Below are 17,622 nucleotides of genomic sequence, written 5' to 3' on the forward strand. Positions count from 1 at the left end.
TTGTGAGTGCTGCCTACTTACTGCTTTTTGTCTAGAGGGACAGTGGTCAGTTCCCTAAGGCTTGCACCCCCTTTCATTTAAGCCTGTGCTGCTGGATTCTATTTTTGTATATATGTATATATATATATATAAATATATATATACACACACAGTGGAGGAAATAAGTATTTGATCCCTTGCTGATTTTGTACGTTTGCCCACTGTCAAAGTCATGAACAGTCTAGAATTTTTAGGCTAGGTTAATTTTAGCAGTGAGAGATAGATTATATAAAAAAAAAAAAAGAAAATCACATAGTCAAAATTATATATATTTATTTGCATTGTGCACAGAGAAATAAGTATTTGATCCCCTACCAACCATTAAGAGTTCAGCCTCCTCCAGACCAGTTACACGCTCCAAATCAACTTGGTGCCTGCATTAAAGACAGCTGTCTTAAATGGTCACCTGTATAAAAGACTCCTGTCCACAGACTCAATTAATCAGTCTGACTCTAACCTCTACAACATGGGCAAGACCAAAGAGCTTTCTAAGGATGTCAGGGACAAGATCATAGACCTGCACAAGGCTGGAATGGGCTACAAAACCATAAGTAAGACGCTGGGTGAGAAGGAGACAACTGTTGGTGCAATAGTAAGAAAATGGAAGACATACAAAATGACTGTCAATCGACATCGATCTGGGGCTCCATGCAAAATCTCACATCGTGGGGTATCCTTGATCCTGAGGAAGGTGAGAGCTCAGCCGAAAACTACACGGGGGGAACTTGTTAATGATCTCAAGGCAGCTGGGACCACAGTCACCAAGAAAACCATTGGTAACACATTACGCCGTAATGGATTAAAATCCTGCAATGCCCGCAAGGTCCCCCTGCTCAAGAAGGTACATGTAAAGGCCCATCTGAAGTTTGCAAATGAACATCTGAATGATTCTGAGAGTGATTGGGAGAAGGTGCTGTGGTCAGATGAGACTAAAATTTAGCTCTTTGGCATTAACTCAACTCGCCGTGTTTGGAGGAAGAGAAATGCTGCCTATGACCCAAAGAACACCATCCCCAGCCATGTACCGTCAAATCCTGAGTGACAACCTCCTTCCCTCCACCAGGACATTAAAAATGGCTCGTGGCTGGGTCTTCCAGCACGACAATGACCCGAAACATACAGCCAAGGCAACAAAGGAGTGGCTCAAAAAGAAGCACATTAAGGTCATGGAGTGGGCTAGCCAGTATGCAGACCTTAATCCAATCGAAAACTTATCGAGGGAGCTGAAGATCCGAGTTGCCAAGCGACAGCCTCGAAATCTTAATGATTTACAGATGATCTGCAAAGAGGAGTGGGCCAAAATTCCATCTAACATGTGTGCAAACCTCATCATCAACTACAAAAAACGTCTGACTGCTGTGCTTGCCAACAAGGGTTTTGCCACCAAGTATTAAGTCTTGTTTGCCAAAGGGATCAAATACTTATTTCTCTGTGCACAATGCAAATAAATATATATAATTTTGACAATGTGATTTTCTGTTTTTTTTTTTTTTTATATATATAATCTATCTCTCACTGGTAAAATTAACCTAGCCTAAAAATTCTAGACTGTTCATGTCTTTGACAGTGGGCAAACTTACAAAATCAGCAAGGGATCAAATACTTATTTCCTTCACTGTATATTAATATATATATATATATATATATATATATATATATATATATATATATATATATATATATATATCCCAGAAGTAAATCCAGCAGCACTCCGATAATCAAGGTGAAAAAAATGTGCTTTATTGTGCCAACATGGCAAGTGCAACGTTTCCGTCCCACCGTGGGACCTTTTTCAAGCATGCTTGATGCTTGAAAAAGGTCCCAAGGTGGGACGGAAACGTTGCACTTGCCATGTTGGCACAATAAACTACATTTTTTTCACCTTGATTATCGGAGTGCTGCTGGATTTACATCTGGGATATCTGTATGGTCTTTGGATCGAGACTATCAGCTGGCACCCTTTACTATTGGATTTTTTTTAACTTGGAAACTGAGTGCTGCTGCCTTTCTACTGGTGTATATATATACACACATGTGAGACATTCCCTTTAAGTATAATGGGTTCAACGATTGAGAAAATAAATACATTCACACACAATTGCTAAGTGAATATATATAGTTTACTTAAGTGTGAAAGATGTCAAAGAATACATACAAACTATAAGATAGAAAAAATTAAGTAACAAATAAAACATACAGTATCTTAGTAATAGACAAAATATACAAAGGCAGAAGAGTGATTGCTTATCTTTCCTGATCCTGGGGAGAACGGTGTTGGACATCAATATCAGAAGCCTGCTGCTGTGTGCACCAACGCCCAGTGAATGAGAGTGTCATTGTTTACACACAGTTAATCTCAAGGTACAATCAGATGCAGCAGATTTTGTTGCAGAAACCTTTGTAGGCTATGGAAACCTTTATAGGCTTTTTTATATAATATTATTATTATTATTATTATTAAATGTATATTTTAGGTGATAAAAAACATGTTTTCAAATCGACTTTATTCAAAATGTTCTTTCGTTTTTCCGATACAGCATCTATATATGCTCTATACATAGAAGATGTATCGTTTGCTATCAGCCAAATCCGTCAGTAAAGAGAACTGATGATAAATAAAAGCTGTACTGGAAAAATTAAGACAATTTTTAATAAAAGTCAATGGAAAAAAACGTTTCTAATAACCTAAAGCATAGATTTAAAAATACAAACCTTCTGACCTGCATGCGCCATATTGGGCCTCCGCACCAGACACTGCACTGCTGTGTTTGGTCCATAAAGTGTTCATCATGTGGTCAATCAGGTTATTTGTCTACCCAGTCAACAGAGGATGCATTTCTGATGGCAAAGCGTAGTTAGCAATGTTTGGGACAAGAAATTCAGGACAACATCAGGATCAATGTAGCAGGAACTTCAAAAAACACATTCACATGGGAAGTTAGGCCAAGTTCCCCATATACATAAAATGCAATATAGTGACATTATTTTAATTATATATTCTATAAAGAAAGAATTAGATGGAAGATTTCACTATTTTGTTAAAAAGTAAGAAATAACAGTGGCAATAAAGCCTTAGAAATGTTAGTAGTATGCACAGCTTTTGGCAAATCCATCAGGGCCTAGCACAATAACTTCCTCAGTTGTAGTAACAGTGGTTATGATGGAAGCTGATGTAACCTTGGAACAGTTGTTTCCAGCTAAAGTTGATGTCTCTGTAATGGTCTTGGTCTGTGCTGGCTTACCACAATATGCATCTGGATTAAAATGATCATTATTTGGAATTGTGCTTTCAGTTGTGGTCATCACTGTATCAGTAGTATTCCTAGAAGTTTGAGGACCATCTCTACCAACAAGAATTAATATTGAGGCAGGGGAAATTGATTTTTTTGTCTTGATGTAGATTTTACTAGAATTAATTGTTTTCATCTCAATATTAACAACTGTGGTTTCATTTATTTCCAGACTTTTCACTTCTGTGTTTTTCTTTAATTGGGTTAAAATGCGGACACTTAATGTCCTTGTACTTTGCACAGTTGTGACAGTTATGTTCTCTTCAACAGGAGAGTTTGTTGTTGGTATCACAGGTGATTGTGTAGTTAAGCTTGTACGTGGTGTTGTTGTAGCTAAGGGGGTTGTCAAAGTTGTAGTTCCTACCGGTGTGGTACTAGGGGGTGAAACTGAGGTTGTGGTCAGTTCAGTAGTGGTGTGAGTGGTGGTGGTTGTGGTAGATTCAGAAATGGTTTCAGTGCTAGTGCTGGGAGGGTAATTTGTGGTATCATTGGTGGTGGTGGTAGATTCAGGAGTGAATTCAGTGGTGGTGCTAGGTTCAAAAGTGGTGCTGTTGAAGGGAAGATCAGATGTGTTTTCAGTGGTGGTGGTGGTGGTGGTGGTGAAGGTGGGAGGTTCAGTAGTTGATTCAGTGGTGGTGGTAGGTTCAGTAGTGCTTTCAGTGGTGGTGGTGGTGGTGGTGGTAATGAAGGGAGTGTCAGATGTGTTTTTAGTGGTGGTAGTGGTGGGAGGTTCAGCAGTGCTTTCAGTGGTGGTGGTGCTGGTAGCCTGATTTGTAGTTTTAGTGGTGGTAGGAGTGATAGAACCAGTAGTGATTTCAGTGGTAGTGGACATGGAAGGAGGTTCAGCTGTGGTTTCAGTGGAGGTAGGATTTATGGTAGTAGTAGGTATGGTAGTGGTAATAGTGGTTGTTGTCAGTGTCGTGGGTGTGGTGATGGTAGTAGTTGATGTTGTCGAATTAGTACTTGGAGGAAAACCTAAAAAAAAAACAAAAACATATTTATTGCTTTGAAGCAAATAACTTCCTTGTATGTTATTAATGTTATTTAGAAATAGAAAAATTATTATTAAATAGGACCTGAAAGTCCTCGTCATGACTTTGATGTTTTTTTCTAGTAAATACTTACATTCCCCATAAAATAACATTTCTGGAGCATAGTTACATTGTACCATCGAAAAAAGACATATGTCCATCAAGTTCAACCAAGAGATGGGAAAAGGGAAGGGATGAAACAAAAATTCTACACATTGACATAGGAGCTAATATTTTTTCGTTCTAGGAAACTATTAAAGTCTTTTTAAAGCCATCTACTGTCCCTGCTGTGACCAGCTCCTGCGGTAGGCTATCCCACAAATTCACAGTTCTCACAGTAAAGAAGGCTTTTATTACGGTTATCCCTCTTGGAATAAACTGGCCATTGTATATTAGCATTCCACTTGCCAATGAGGAGACATAGAACTGCTTGATGTAAAATGCCAAAACCCTAAAGCAGAACCACTGCCATGTTCTAATGTCCGTTCTTCTGATTTGTGTCAGATGCAGTGTTGTCATGGAGACATTATACAAAATTCAAATCACCATCCACATAAATATCTACATTCCAGCTGTCTTGAATAGTGGCATATATATTAGTGTATACAGTATGTGTAAAAATTAAAGATGTAGTCTGGCTTTTTTTTTTTTTTTTTCAGAAACAACACCACCCTTGGCAATGTGTTGTGTGTGGTATTGCAGCTCGTGTCCATTGACTAGAGTGGTGCTGTTTCGCAAACAACTGTAGGACATTTTTTTTGTAATCCTGGACAACCCCTTCAAAGTGGATGTTGATTTGAGTCAACACTAAATCTCTATGGCAGCATCATCCCAGACAGAAATCAAAATTAGACATGTTGTCAGCAGACCCTGGCATTAGTAGTGCCTCAATCTTTGGGTCTCTATCTGTCACTCTTTTAAGCAGTAGTAGGCATACTTTAGGGCTGAAATAGTAAAGGTGGTTTTACACGGGCAGATATATGCCTATGTTTAACCTTCTCTAAAGAGTGCATGAAAGATGTATATGCTCATTCACTGATCCTTGCCCTGTTTAACCTGGGCAATGATTGGAAACAAACATTTATATGAACGCTCCTCCACTCAGTCACTGGCCCACATAAAAGGGCCTTTAGATATTAAAGGGGTTTCTTGTTAAGAAATCCTATATTTCAAATACCCAATTAGAGCACACAGAGAAGAGAGCAGCTATATAAAGTGCCTCTCTCTTTCTCTGGATAACTCAGCACAGCCATGCAATACACGAATATATAAATGATTTATATAGGCAGCATGTAACGCTTTTTTCCCCATTAGTGGCGCATCAGGGGAATTAAACAAATGTTGCTTAGTTCCACTGCATATGACAAATGACTGCTGTGGGTTACAGCAGCAGAATAACCTGTGATCAGATTATCTTTATTATGTAATGCTTAGGTATCCTTCCATTGTCACTGAAGAGAAAATAAGCTGTTAGGGGGGATTCACACGAGCGTGTATTCGGTCCGTGCGGGCCGCGTGGTTTTCACGCGGCACGCATGGACCAATACAAGTCTATGGGGCAGTACAGACAGTCCGTGCTTTTTGCGCAGCGTTTGTCTGCTGCGCAAAAAGCGCGACAGGTTCAATAACTCTGCGTATTTCGCGCATCACGCACCCATTGAAGTCAATGGGTGCGTGAAAACCACGCAGGTTGCACGGAAGCACTTCCGTGCGAACCGACTGAAACAGCGCACCAGCTGTCAAAAGGATGAATGTAAACAGAAAAGCACCACGTGCTTTTCTGTTTCCGAACATCCAAACGGAGTGTCTTTGCGATGAGCGAAGCCGGACAAGCGAACCGAACTTCACCGGGTTCGGCCGAACTCGTTTTGGCCGAACCCGGCAAAAAAATTATCGGTACGGGACGTCAGGAGATAGTCACTGTCCATGGTGCTGAAAGAGTTAAACTGTTTCAGCACCATGGACAGTGACTTCCGATCCCAATATACATGAACCTGTAGAAAAAAAACCGAAGTTCTGACTTACCGATAACTCCCGGCGTCTTCCTCCAGTCTGACCTCCCGGGATGACAATTCAGTCCAAGTGACAGCTCCAGCCAATCACAGGCTGCAGCGGTCACATGGACTGGCGCGTCATCCAGGGAGGTGGGGCCCGATGTCGAGAGGCGCGTCACCAAGGACGCGTCACCAAGGACGCGTCACCAAGGAAACGGCCGGGAAGTTCTCGGTAAGTACGAACTTTTTCTTTTTTTTCAACAGGTTTTTCGATATTATGTTCGGCATTCACTGTCGAGGATGCTGAAAGAGCTAGCTCTTTCAGCACCTTGGACAGTGACGGGCGTCGACTAGCCTCATCTCTATGATGGCGGCTGCGCGAAAATCACGCAGCCGCGCATCAGACACGGATGACACACGCAGCTGTCAAATAGTTTTTGGGCGCGCAAAACGCAGCGTTGTTTGCACGCGCAAAAGCGCAACGTCCGTCTGTATCTCCCCTTAACCAGCTGTACTCTTGGGGACATTAAAAGTAATCACATGGTTAATATAATTCTAAAGTGGATATCATTATTTATTTACATATAGTATTTTGTTGCAAATATATCATTAGAAAATAGTGAAATGAAATCCATCACTTCCTCAAATAAAATTCTATGCTTAATTGTTTCATGTAAAAATATGTTGGCACTCCCAAATACCGCTTAAGTCAGTGGCGTAACTACCACCGTAGCAGCCGTAGCGGCTGCTACGGAGCCCGCAGCATGAGGGGGCCCATGTCGCCCGTCGGCACGGGTCCCCACCATGGCCGGAGGCTCCGCTGGCTGCCGCTATGGCTGCTACAGCGCGACGACACTGAACACTACAGCAGAGCAGGGAGGTATCTCCCCGCTCTGCCATTAAACAAAAGACATGTATCCCCTATCCACAGGATAGGGGATACATGTGTGATCACTGGCATTGATAGGGAGAACGGGGGACTGAAAATCCCCTGAAGTTCTCCATCACAAACCTCGGACTTCCGGGGTCTGTGTCGGCAGCTCCGTAGAAATGAATGGAGCGCCGGTCGCGCTTGTGCGCATGCGTGACCAGCGCTCCTTTCATTTTTATTGAGCTGCGCAGACGCCGGAAGTCAGAGGTTAGTCATGGAGAACTTCAGGGGACTTTCGGTCCCCCGTTCTCCCTATCGCTGCCAGCGATCACACATGTATCCCCTATCCCGTTGATAGGGGATACATGTCTTTTGTAGGACACACTGTAGGTCGGATTTTTTTGGGGGGTTGGGGCTGCATGGCGTTACCTACAAGGGGGCTGTATAGCGTTCTCTACAGGGGGGCTGTATGGCGTTCTCTACAGTGGGGGCTGTATGGCGTTCTCTACAGTGGGGGCGTTAGCGCCATACAGCCCCCTCTGTAGAGAATTCCATACAGCCCCCACTGTAGATAACGCCATACAGCCCCCCTGTAGATAACGCCATACAGCCCCCACTGTGGATAACGCCATACAGCCCCCTCTGTAGATAACGCCATACAGCCCCCTCTGTAGATAACGCCATACAGCCCCCTCTGTAGAGAACGCCATACAGCCCCCTCTGTAGATAACGCCATACAGCCCCCTGTAGATAACGTCATACAGCCCCCTCTGTAGATAACTCCATACAGCCCCCTCTGTAGATAGCGCCATACAGAACCCTCTATAAATAACGCCATACAGCCCCCTCTGTAGATAACGCCATACAGCCCCCACTGTAGAGAACGCCATACAGAGTCCCCCTGTAGATAACGCCATACAGCCCCCTTTGTAGATAACGCCATAAAACCCCCTCTGTAGATATCTACAAAGGGGGCTGTATGGCGTTATCTACAGGGGGGACTCTGTATGGCGTTACCTACAGGGGGGCTGTATGGCGTTATCTACAGGGTGGGGCTGTATGGCGTTATCTACAGGGGGGGCTGTAAAAAAGGCACTATCTACAAGGGGGGTTGTGTCACACCCAGGGGAGGGGGGGTCCCAGTCAAAAGTTTGCTCTGGGGCCCAGTCTTTCCTAGTTACGCCCCTGGCTTAAGTGTTTCATGACATCATGCAGGTTAGAGCAGGTGTCTGATAGACATCATGCAGGTCAGAGCAGGAGTCTGATAGACATCATGCAGGTCAGAGCAGGAGTCTGATGGACAGGTAATGTAAACTATGTTAGAAAGACAGCCAATGATGGTTTTAAACGTCACAAGAAATAACCTCAATGTTTACTACTGTGGCAAACATAGGTGTATGTATTGTCAAAGTATTTCGAGTGGTTACATTCAAATCAGTAACCACGTTGGAAGAGTACTCTATCAAATCCTTCTTAAATTGTAGCAGTGATTATGTAATATACTTCCTTCACTGCCCCTGTGGACTACAGTATCTTGGGCGTACTATACAGGCTTTACGCACAACAATTAACAAACATAGGTCCAACACCAGTCTGGGGTATTGCACCTTAAGCACAGTATTTCACGACACTACGCGTCTACCCACTCTTTTATCATTGCCATTATTATGTAAATTATCTGTATGTCGGCAGGGTATTTTCCCTGCTGTATATTTTCCTTTTATCCAGTTATTGCGGTGACACTTGATGTCCACCGGCACGAGGATAGCTGCAGGTGATGATACGACTTACTGTGTGCCTACAACGGTGTTGTAGCTGTATTTGTACATCGTTACAAGGCGAGTGGCGTTACCTCCATTTATCATCCACTCTTTCATACCCTGTTTGATCTGCATGATGTGGCGCCTTGTGTCAATTATTTACTTTTAGATCTGCATAAGAGTCGGTGCGGCTTGAAACGCATAAGTGTTGTTTTGGAGTGCCAACATATTTTTAACATAAAACAAGAAATCATAGAATTTTATTAGAGGGAGTGCTGGATTTCGTTTGGCTATTTCCCTGGATATTTTACCACAGCTTGTGTTCCACCAAGCAATCCATGAAACTACAATGCATTTGGAAGCCAACGCCAACTGTTACTGTTATCCAGCCAGGCGAGCTGACTGCAACTTTTTTTTTCTATATCATTAGAAAACCTTCTCATACTAGCCAATCCAAGCCTTTTAACTCACCTGTGCAATAGACCTCAAATTTCAATAGCCCGGAAAACTTGTACACATAATATCCTGCAGGACAGGCTTTCACCAGAATAGATGATCCAGATGAGTTCGATGACAATCCATTTGACAATAGAGGAACTGATTTCACTCCTTCACCAACAGTTGGATGGCTACTCAACGTAAAAGGCTCAACGGATCCACATTTCAGAGCACCAACATATCCTTGTTTTAATCCTAGGCCATTTGCGTAGCGGTACCAGCCAAATAAGTATCTGTCGGTGGGGAATCTTCCAACAGAGTTTATAGTGTAAAACCTTCGTGATCCATTAATTTCTTGGTAATCTGAACAAGGATCGACACATTTAACCGTGTTTCCACTTCTTACACAATCCTCCTCAGAGTTACAGGTATTTGTAGGACATATCGGGTTCTTGGTTGCATTGCAAAGGTAGATGCCATTCTTATTAACACATTCAGATTTGGTAAGACACGTGTATAATAAACTATTTTGGCATTCATCAACATCCAGACATGCTTTTTTTGCATTATCCCATGTGTATCCTGTGGGACAGCATGTCGGAGTGTCACAAAACACCATTCGTGTGCAGTTTAAACCATTTCCAACAAAGCCACTTTTACAAGAGCACAGTACGTAGCCTTGTTTCACGTTGCAGTCAGCATTGGTTGAGTTGCAATCACTGCATGTTTTTGCATCTGAAAAACAAAACAAAAAAATAACACAAGTTCAATGACACGGTTGTATAGAATGTGAAATATTACTGTAGAATGTAAATACGGTGTAGTTGCTACAGTGGAGGAAATAAGTATTTGATCCCTTGCTGATTTTGTAAGTTTGCCCACTGTCAAAGTCATGAACAGTCTAGAATTTTTAGGCTAGGTTAATTTTACCAGTGAGAGATAGATTATATATAAAAAAAAAAAAGAAAATCACATAGTCAAAATTATATATATTTATTTGCATTGTGCACAGGGAAATAAGTATTTGATCCCCTACCAACCATTAAGAGTTCAACCTCCTCCAGACCAGTTACACACTCCAAATCAACTTGGTGCCTGCATTAAAGACAGCTTTCTTATATGGTCACCAGTATAAAAGACTCCTGTCCACAGACTCAATTAATCAGTCTGACTCTAACCTCTACAACATGGGCAAGACCAAAGAGCTTTCTAAGGATGTCAGGGACAAGATCATAGACCTGCACAAGGCTGGAATGGGCTACAAAACCATAAGTAAGACGCTGGGTGAGAAGGAGACAACTGTTGGTGCAATAGTAAGAAAATGGAAGACATACAAAATGACTGTCAATCGACATCGATCTGGGGCTCCATGCAAAATCTCACCTCGTGGGGTATCCTTGATCCTGAGGAAGGTGAGAGCTCAGCCGAAAACTACACGGGGGGAACTTGTTAATGATCTCAAGGCAGCTGGGACCACAGTCACCAAGAAAACCATTGGTAACACATTACGCCGTAATGGATTAAAATCCTGCAGTGCCCGCAAGGTCAGGGGGCTCAAGAAGGCACATGTACAGGCCCGTCTGAAGTTTGCAAATGAACATCTGGATGATTCTGAGAGTGATTGGGAGAAGGTGCTGTGGTCAGATGAGACTAAAATTGAGCTCTTTGGCATTAACTCAACTCGCCGTTTTTGGAGGAAGAGAAATGCTGCCTATGACCCAAAGAACACCGTCCCCACTGTCAAGCATGGAGGTGGAAACATTATGTTTTGGGGGTGTTTCTCTGCTAAGGGCACAGGACTACTTCACCGCATCCATGGGAGAATGGATGGAGCCATGTACCGTCAAATCCTGAGTGACAACCTCCTTCCCTCCACCAGGACATTAAAAATGGCTCATGGCTGGGTCTTCCAGCACGACAATGACCCGAAACATACAGCCAAGCCAACAAAGGAGTGGCTCAAAAAGAAGCACATTAAGGTCATGGAGTGGCCTAGCCAGTCTCCAGACCTTAATCCCATCGAAAACTTATGGAGGGAGCTGAAGATCCGAGTTGCCAAGCGACAGCCTCGAAATCTTAATGATTTACAGATGATCTGCAAAGAGGAGTGGGCCAAAATTCCATCTAACATGTGTGCAAACCTCATCATCAACTACTAAAAACGTCTGACTGCTGTGCTTGCCAACAAGGGTTTTGCCACCAAGTATTAAGTCTTGTTTGCCAAAGGGATCAAATACTTATTTCCCTGTGCACAATGCAAATAAATATATATAATTTTGACAATGTGATTTTCTGTTTTTTTTTTAAATATAATCTATCTCTCACTGGTAAAATTAACCTAGCCTAAAAATTCTAGACTGTTCATGTCTTTGACAGTGGGCAAACTTACAAAATCAGCAAGGGATCAAATACTTATTTCCTTCACTGTATATTACACTGGACATTTCATTAATTCAGTTGATGCCAGCTGCGTAATACATGTGCATGCTGGTATAAGCTAAGCATGCATGTTTACTCCAATAGGGAGAGGGAAATCAGATACTATCAGATTTTTATTGGTAAGAATAAGTCTCTTAGAACACACAGGGGATTAAATATTTCCTAAATGATATAGTCAACAGGATTGTGTAGACACACAAGCCAAGGAGTTTTAACTCCCACATGTTTGTTCCACATGGATTAGTGCAATTTTAATGCACTAATCTATGTAGACTAGCCAGACAACTTATATGTACTTACGTAGGAAAGAGATAGATGTGAAGGCTGAGCTCAGCCTGCAGAATGAATGAGAATAATGCCTACATTCTTTAGTTATTGACACTTTATCTTGAAGTGATTGGAGTTTAGAATTAGGGTATGTTCACACGGCCTATTTTCGGCTATTTTTCGCGCCGTAAACGCCCAAATAACGGCTGAAAAATCGGAAGCAGAACGCCTCCAAACATCTGCCCATTGATTTCAATGGGAAAACGGCGTTCTGTTCCGATGGAGCGTTTTTCGTGGGGTTTCAATTTCATCGTCCATAATTATAGGACAATATCCAAATGTTTGTCCTTTGGCACTAGCTCTAGAGTACCACTAGGAAGAATTCCTCCAACCATTAACTAGTAATCCATTGATTATGGTACTGATATTTTTGGTTTATGGTACTATTGAGAATAATGCCTCCATTTGCTATTTAGTAATTCATGAAATTCATGAAATTCTTCAAATTCATTAAATTCTTTAGAAGGAATTATGAGCAATAGGGAATTTCCCCAAAAGATCTATCTTTAATTACCGTATTTGTAAGACCATATAAATATCTTCATTTACTGGCAGTCCATGGACACTTTTTAACTCACAATTTGACTGTTTTGTATGTGGTAGATACATTAAATAAATATTTCTTAATAATTTGAACAGATATCTATAGTACACAATGTCAGTAGGTTTTTCACTGTCAGTCCATGCCTCTCCAGTGTGTAGATTCAGAAGTGATAGTAACGTGATGTCACATGACAGTGGAGACTAGAGCCATTGCTGCCATAAGCCTTCATGTTACTATGGATGAAAAGTCACTGTATCCCATTGAGATCATTATTAATTAAATGTCATCACATCTAGAGTTAAACAAAAGAGCGATATATATATATATCGTATTTTTTTGACTATAAGATGCACCCAGGTTTTAGACAACAGAAAATAGGACAAAGTTTAATACTTTACTGCTTTTACAAAGCAAAAACTATTTGTTAAAAAAAATAATTTGTTCTGTTTCACCACATTCTGAGAGCCATTTTTTGGTACATCCGATTTTTTTTTATCACTTTTTATTTCATACATTTTTTTCTTATTTTTTAAATTGTGTCTGGGGAAAAATGGGAAAAGTTTTTCTTTGTAAGTTTTAATATTTTTTTACACTCGTGAAAATGTATCTAACTTTTTTTTTTTACATATTTTATTAGTTCCCCTAGGGGACTTGAACCAGCGATCATTAGATCGCTGGTACAATACACTGCAATACATGGATGAGTTACAGAAACAGCATAACTCACTGAGCTACGCGGTTTCCGTAACGCCGATAGTAGTAGAACACAGCTGACACCTGCAGTGTATGGAGCAGGCTCAGCACATGAGCCCGCTCCAAACATCATCCCCTCCCCGCTCCATGATATGCCGGCACATCATGGGTCGGGAAGGGGTTAAGTAAGAAGCGGTGAGGGGGTCCGGCGCTGCCGGGTCCATTGACTGCCGACTATAAGACGCAGGGACTTTTTAGCAAGATTTATTCTTGCTAAAAACTGCGTCTTATAGTCCGAAAAATACGGTATATATATAAAAATTAAAAGCTCTTGGGCCAGATCGCAAACTTAAGAAAGGTGAACGTCAACAGGGTCCATGGCCTGAGAAAACTGTCACAGGGCCAGCAGAGGATAGTGTCAACCCTTCATGTTGCCAACGTATTTGGCGGGGGGCTAATCCAGGGAGCAGTCTAAGGAATTCAATGGTGTTCACCCTTTAACTTTCATTCAAAGGTGTGGACAGATAGGAATCACCAGGTCAGGTAGCGTCAGTAATGATAAATACAACAGGGTGGAGCGAAGGGGAAGCATGAGAGGCATCTGATGTAGAAGGTGCTGCCACACCCACCACCGGAAGCACTGCAGCCATGCAGTGAGGGTTATACGCTGCTGGCCCTACGCTGAACCCATGTTGTCCTAACTGCCGTCCGGACCTGCACTCTGGTGACCACTGGAAAGGCTGGTTTATCCGTAGGTCTGCTGGCCCTACCCTGAACACATGCAGTTCATATTGCCACCGGTGTCTGTTTGCCTCACCCTGTCTATATTGTCGGGCCTGCATGTTGGTGACCACTGGAGCTGCTGGTCTGTCCGTTGGTCTGTCTGTTGGAGTTGCTGACCACTGATGACGCTGCTGCTGATACCGTATGGTCCTGTCTTCTGAGGGCTATCAGTCGTGGCTTGTCTTTCCCGGGATACTTCTGGATGAAGGGGAGTTTAGTGCTACTTCTTTGAGCTTCCTGTCATCTGTGCTACCTAGCAGGGACGGTGTCTCTTGCTCTCCACATATGGAGTTGAGCTCATAAGGAACCCACACAGTGTCTTCAATGGAATAATAGCCCTGCAAGAGTATTGAGCAGTCTAGCTTTTTTCTTTCTGGAGCTGCTCTGGACAGAGTGCTGCGATCTGGGGATATCGATTAGGAGCAGTGAGTAAAAGGATCGCTTGACATTTGCTTGACATTTGGGGCTAATACATGCATTGACCATGAGCATACCATATTTTTCGGACTATAAGACGCACCCAGGTTTTAGACAACAGAAAATATGAAAAAAATAATCATATTTTACTACTTTTACAAAAAAAAAACTATTGGTTAAAAAAATAATTTGTGCGGTTTCACCACATTCTGAGAGCCATAACTTTTATATGTTTTCATCGTTTGAGCGGTGTGACGGCTTATTTTTTGCGGGACGAGCTGTCGTTTTTATTAGCACCATTTTTTGGTATATATGATTTTTTTATCACTTTTTATTTCATTCTTTTTAGCGCTATCGTGACCAAAAAACAACGATTCTGGGGTTTTACTTTTTTTTTTTTACGCCGTTCAGACTGTGCGAGTCAAATGATGCTATATTGTAATAGTTCGGACCTTTACAAATGCAGCGATACCAATTTATTTTTTTTACATTGTGGTGGGGTAAAATGGGAAAAGTCTTTTTTTTTAACTTTTAATATTTTTTTTACCCTCCTGAAAATGCAGCAAACTTTTTTTTTCTTACACATTTTATTAGTTCCCCTAGGGGACGTGGACCAGCGATCTTTACATCACTGGTAAAATACAGTGCAATACATGGATGTGTTACGGAAACAGCGAAACTCGCTGAGCTACGCTGTTTCTGTAACTCCCATAGTAATGAATGGCAGTTACAGAAGCAGCGTAGCATGCTATGCAGTTTCCGTAACTACTATTCAGTTCTATGGGAGTTACGAAAACAGTGTAGCTTTGGATATGGACTTTTTTTTATATATTTGAAATAAAGTTGGAATATTACTTCCTTTTAAACCCAGCGCTGGATCAAGTTTCTCTTTTTCTGCTGACTATTTACACTCATTCTTTTTATTTCCTAATCCATGTAACTCTATGTGCCATACATTATTAACCCTTTCAAGACCGAGCTCATTTTGACCTTCATGACCAGCCCCATTTTCTCAAATCTGACATGTGTCAATTTATGTGTTAATAACTCTGGAATGCTTTTGCCTATCCAAGCGATTCTGAGATTGTTTTCTCGTGACATATTTTGCTTTATGTTAGTGGAAAAATTTGATCAATAAATTCATTGCTTATTTGTGAAAAACACCAAAATTTAGAGAAAATTTGCAAAAATTATGATTTTTCTCATTTTAAATGTATCTGCTTGTAAAACAGATAGTAATACCACACAAAATAGTTACTATTTTACATATTCCATATGTCTACTTTATATTTGCATTGTTTTTTGAACATTATTTTATTTTTCTAGGACGTTACACGGCTTAGTACTTTACCAGCAATTTCTCACATTTTCAAGAAAATTTCAAAAGGCTATTTTTACAGGGGCCAGTTCAGTTCTGAAGTGGCTTTGAGGGCCTTATGTACTAGATAGACCCCATAAATCACCACATATTAAAAACTGCACCCCTCAAAGTATTCAAAACAGCATTCAGAAAGTTTCTTAACCCTTCACAGGAATTTAAGCAAAAGTAGAGGTGAAATTTACAAATTTTCTTTTTATTGCTGAAATTCATTTGTAATACATTTTTTTCTGTAACACAGAAGGTTTTACCCGAGAAATGCAACTCAATATTTATTGCCCAGATTCTGCAGTTTTTAGAAATATCCCACATGTGGCCCTAGTGCGCTAATTTACTGAAACACCGGCCTCAGAAGCAAAGGAGCACCTAGTGGATTTTGGGGCCTCCTTTTTTTAGAATATATTTTAGGTACCATGTCAGGTTTGAAGAGGTCTTGTGGTGCCAAAACAGTGGAAATCCCCCAAAAGTGAGACGGTTTTGGAAACTACACACCTCAAGGAATTTATCTAGGGGTATAGTTAGCATCTTCTTGCTATATTTATTGGAGTAAGTCTGTGAAAGTGAAAATATACTTTTTTTCTGAAAAATATAAAAAAAAATAATATTTGCAAGGAATAAAGAATAAAAAGCACCCCAAAACTTGTAAAGCTACTTCTCCCGATTACGCCAATACCCCATATGTGGTACTAAACTGCTGTTTGGACCCACAGCAGAGCTCAGAAGGGAAGGAGCGCCATTTGGATTTTGAAGTGCAGATTTTGCTGGATTGGTTTTCAGTGCCATGTCGCGTTTGCAACGCCCTGGAGGGAGCAAAACAGTGGAATCCCCCCAAAACTGACCCCATTTTGAAGACTACCACCCCTCAAGGAATTTTTCTAGGGGTATAGTTAGCATTTTGACCCCACAGGTTTTTTGCTGAATTTAGTGGAATTAGGCCATTTAAATGAAAATCTACTTTTTTTCTGAAAAAACATAGAAATGTTTAATTTTTACAATGAATAAAGTAGAAAAATCACCCCAAAATTTGTAAAGCAATTTGTCCTGATTACAGCAATACGCCATATGTGGTAATAAACTGTTGTTTGGACACACGGCAGGACTCAGAAGGGAAGGAACAATATTTGGCTTTTGGAGCTCAAATTTAGCTGGAATGGTTTTCGGGTGTCATGTCGCATATGCAAAGCCCCTGAGGTACCAAAACAGTGGAAACCTCCCACTGGAACGAGCGATCATTAGGTCGCTGGTACAATACACTGCAGTACTAATGTATTGCAGTATAATGTCATTTTACAGGCTCCTGTAACAGCGCGATCTCTGTTCCTGTCCGTTAGTCCCGGGTGTCAGCTGTAATACACAGCTGACACCTGCAGAATATGGAGCGGGCGCAGCGCGTGAGTCCGCTCTATATATAACCCCTCGCACCACGACATGCTATTAAGTCGTGGTGCGCCAAGGCGTTAATGCGCAGCGGATGGTGCAAATTGGAAATTAAAATTTTCCACTGATATGCCATTTTAATGCACAATACGTTGTGCCCAGTTTGTGCCACTGAAGACAAATACCTCATACAATGTTGAGCGGGTTCTCCCGGATATAAAATATCATATATGTGGACCTA

This window comes from Rhinoderma darwinii, chromosome 2 (genome assembly GCF_050947455.1).
Source record: "Rhinoderma darwinii isolate aRhiDar2 chromosome 2, aRhiDar2.hap1, whole genome shotgun sequence".
Taxonomy (NCBI): domain Eukaryota; kingdom Metazoa; phylum Chordata; class Amphibia; order Anura; family Rhinodermatidae; genus Rhinoderma; species Rhinoderma darwinii.